We start from the raw sequence: 4,682 nt of genomic DNA, 5'->3' as shown, positions 1-4,682 counted from the left end.
CTACAGCCTACAAATATTTACTTGAAAAGTTTCTTCAACAGCAGTTTGATACTGGGTTTCCTCAACTAATTGAAGATTCACAAAATCTCCATAATGAAACTGATGTCTTTGATTTAGATGACTAATGAAATTTCTAGTAATCTGGCTAAGGAGTTCAGTTCAGTCACTCAGTCGTGTCCAACTCTTTGCGATCCCATGAATCGCAGCACGCCAGGCCTCCCTGTCCATCACCAGCTCCCGGAGTTTATTCAAACTCATGCCCATCGAGTCGGTGATGCCATCCAGCCATCTTATCCTCTGTCGTCCCCTTCTCCTCCTGCCCCCAATCCCTCCCAGCATCAGGGTCTTTTCCAATGAGTCAACTCTTCGCATGAAGTGGCCAAAGTACTGGAGTTTCACCTTCAGCATCAGTCCTTCCAATGAACACCCAGGACTGATCTCCTTCAGGATGGACTGGTTGGATCTCCTTGCAGTCCAAGGGCCTCTCAAGGAAGAGATACACAAATAGGACACGTCACAGGAGCTATAAGAAATAGGTGATTACTGTTAAAATGAATGAAATATGTGATATATGAGACAGGTGATTACTGTTTACCAAACACTGTCTGGTAAAATTTGATTTTTGACACAAGGGACACTTAAAGGTGGGATGCCCAGAAGAACTTTTATTCTTTCAATAAGTTTCTGTGCTATCAGATATGGATGTTTCACTCCTATTACTGTTCCATACTGAATCTTGAGGAATCTGAAAGTTTGGAATGATAGAAGAAGCACCATATTCATCTTGATACTTCTTATAATATTTGCAATGATGTCTCATGAAATAGAATTTAATCTGTTTTGTGCAGCTACAAGAAAATTTTCTCATACTTTCAAGGTTTAAGTCTAGTTCATGATATGCCCTCCCACGTCTAAGTCACATTTCCATGAGAGAGGGGACAATGTATTCCATTTTTTCTCACTGTGGTCAGGGAACATTTTCTACAAAAAAAAAAAAAAAATGTTCTGACTGGCTGTGATATGCACAGGCATTTTGAACACCTCCTGGCAGACGGGACAGTAGAAGTCATCTTTGGTGTAGGATGTGACCTCAGAGAACTCAACCATGGCGGGGGTAGAAGGGGTGGGGATTGGTGTTTAATTTTTGCTGTTATTCCTTCTAATATATTTCTCATTACTTTTTATTCTGTGTTATTGCTCTTCTCTTTTCTGTTTGTTGCTCTTTTGATTTTTTTTTTTCCATGTGGTGAAACTTTCAGGGCCTTGGTTCCCAGGCCAGGCCTGAGCTTCTGTGGTGGGAACACTGAGTCCAAGTCTCTGGGCTAACAGAGAACTTCTGGCCCCAGGGAATATTAATTGGAGCAAGTCTTCCAGAGGTCCTCATCTTGGCATTAAGACCTGGCTCCACCCAACTGCCTGGAAACTCCAGTGGTGGATGCCTCATGTCAAACAACCGCCAAGACAAGTACAGCACCACCCATTAAAAAATAAATGAAGTGATAAAAACTATGTTACAGATGAAGGAGCAAGGTAAAAACATACAAGACCAGATAAATGAAGAGGAAATAGACAAACTACATGGAAAACAATTCAGATTAATGGTAGTAAAGATGATCCAAAATATTGGAAATAGAATGGAAGCACGGATATAGAAAATGCAAGAAATGATTAAAAAGGACCTGGAAGACCTAAAGAATAAACAGTGAACAATACAATAACTGAAATGAAAAATACACTAGAAGGAATCAATAGCAGAACAATTGAGACAGAAGAATGAATAAGCAAACTGGAAGATACAATGATGGAAACTGCCAAGGAACAGAATAAACAAAAAAGATAGAAAAGAAATGAGGACAGTCTCAGAGACCTCTGGGAAAACATTAAACACACCATTATTTGTTTTGTTTTTCCTTAACTTTTTTCATTTACTTTTATTAGTTGGAGGCTAATTACTTTACAATATTGTAGTGATTTTTGCCATACATTGACATGAATCAGCCATGGATTTACATGTGTTCCCCATCCCGATCCCCCCTCCCGCCTCCCTCCCCATCCCATCCCTCTGGGTCTTCCCAGTGCACCAGCCCTGAGCACTTGTCTCATGCATCCAACCTGGGCTGGAGATCTGTTTCACCATTGATAGTATACTTGTTTCAATGCTATTCTCTCAGAACATCCCACCCTTGCCTTCTCCCACAGAGTCCCAAAGTCTGTTCTGTATATCTGTGTCTCTTTTTCTGTTTTGCATATAGGGTTATCATTACCATCGTTTTAAATTCCATATATATGCGTTAGTATACTGTATTGGTCTTTATCTTTCTGGCTTACTTCATTCTGTATAATGGGCTTCAGTTTCATCCATCTCATTAGAACTGATTCAAATGAATTCTTTTTAATGGCTGAGTAATATTCCATTGTGTATATGTACCATAGCTTCCTTATTCGTCTGCTGATGGGCATCTAGGTTGCTTCCATGTCCTGGCTATTATAAACAGTGCTGCGATGAACATTGGGGTGCATGTGTCTCTTTCAGATCTGGTTTCCTCAGTGTGTATGCCCAGGAGTGGGATTGCTAGATCATATGGCAGTTCTATTTCCAGTTTTTTAAGGAATCTCCACACTGTTCTCCATAGCGACTGTACTAGTTTGCATTCCCACCAACAGTGTAAGAGGGTTTCCTTTTCTCCACACCCTCTCTAGCATTTATTGCTTGTAGACTTTTGGATAGCAGCCATCCTGATTGGCGTGTAATGGTACCTCATTGTGGTTTTGATTTGCATGTCTCTGATAATGAGTGATGTTGAGCATCTTTTCATGTGTTTGTTAGCCATCTGTATGTCTTCTTTGGAGAAATGTCTGTTTAGTTCTTTGGCCCATTTTTTGATTGGGTCATTTATTTTTCTGGAATTGAGCTGCAGGAGTTGCTTGTATATTTTTGAGATTAATCCTTTGTCTGTTGCTTCGTTTGCTATTATTTTCTCCCATTCTGAAGACTGTCTTTTCACCTTACTTATAGTTTCCTTTGTTGTGCAAAAGCTTTTAAGTTTAATTAGGTCCCATTTGTTTATTTTTGTTTTTCTTTCCAATATTCTGGGAGGTGGGTTATAGAGGATCCTGCTGTGATTTATGTCAGAGAGTAAACACACCATTATTTGAATTATAGAGGTCCCAGAAGAAGAAAAGAGAAATGGTCTGAGAAAATATTTTAAGAGATTATAGATGAAAACTTCCCTAACATGCAAAGGAAATAGCCAGGAAGATCCAGGAATCGCAGAAAGTTTCATACAGGATAAACCTAGGGAGAAACACACCAAGACATGTATTAATCAAGTAAACAAAAATTAAATACAAAGAAAAAATATTAAAAACAGCAAGGGAAATGCAAAAAAATAACATAAGGAAATCTCAATAAAGTTATCAGCTGGGTTTTCAGCAGAAACTCTGCAGGCCAGAAGAAAGTGGCAGGATGTATTTATAGTAATGAAAGGGAAAAATTACAACCAAGATTACTCAAACTAGCAAAAATCTCATTCAGATTCTACAGAAAAATCAAAAGATTTCAGACAAGCAAAAGTTATTGAGAGAGTTAATTCTTAGGAAGGTTGATAAGGAGTCTGGGGCACTCAAGGAGGAGAAAAAGACAAATGGATTATATAGCAACAATGTATCTTGCTCAAGGACATGTTTCTCCTTTTTAACAGGAACTTTCTGACTAATCTTGTTATTTTAGGAGGGAGAAAAAAGGTCTGGTAAGACCTTTCTATTGTTAGTTCTAATCTTGTTAATTTAAGATGTATGTTGTGGGAGTGGTTCTGGTAAAAGTATATAAGAACTTGGTAAGACTAGCTAGGGGGGGCACTCTCTGTCCCCTTTCTGGTATCTATGTCAGAAGCTTTCTCTGTTCCTTTTTATATTTTAATAAAACTCCGTTACACAAAAGCTCTTGAGTGATCAAGCCTGGTCCCTGGTCGCAAAGCTAAATCATCTTAAGAGATCACAAATCTGACATCATTCACCATAAGCTATCACTATGAGAATTCAGCACAACCTAACCAACTTTGCAACAAATGCTACAAGGCCTTCTGTAGGTGGGAAACAGAAAAGAAGAAGAAAATATCTACAAAAACAAACCCAAAACCATAAACAAAATGGTAACAGGAATATACATATTGATAAATACCATAAATGTAAATGAATTAATTACTTCTACCAAAAGACATAGATTGAATGAATATTAAAAAAAATAAAAATGAATACATACATACATATATATATATATATATATATATATATATATATATATATATATGCTGTCTACACAAGACCCGCTTCAGACCCAGAGACACACATACACTGAAAGTGAGGGGATGAACAAAAGATTTCCCACGTTCATATTAGACAAAATGGAGTTTAAAAAAATTATTACAAGAGACAAAGAAGAACACTACATAATGATCAAAGGATCAATCCAAGAAGATATAAGAATTGTAAATATATATGCACCTAACATATGAGCACCTCAATATATAAGGCAAATGCTAACTACCATAAAAGGGAAAGCAACAGTAACACAATAATAGTGGGGGACTTTGACACCCCATTTACACCAATGAACATATCATCAAGACAGAAAATTCGTAAGGAAACACAAGCCTTAAATGACATGTTAGACTCGATAGACT

At 37.6% G+C, this 4,682-nt stretch overlaps 1 pseudogene; it reads right to left on the bottom strand.

The window, feature by feature from the left end:
* Positions 1-1,107, bottom strand: LOC122690424 (annotated as a pseudogene).
* Positions 1,108-4,682: the final 3,575 nt, after the last annotated feature.

The sequence above is a fragment of the Cervus elaphus genome, chromosome X (genome assembly GCF_910594005.1).
Source record: "Cervus elaphus chromosome X, mCerEla1.1, whole genome shotgun sequence".
NCBI lineage: Eukaryota > Metazoa > Chordata > Mammalia > Artiodactyla > Cervidae > Cervus > Cervus elaphus.
The sequence above is the reverse complement of the archived record's forward strand: the minus strand, read 5'-3'. Positions and strand labels throughout refer to the sequence as shown.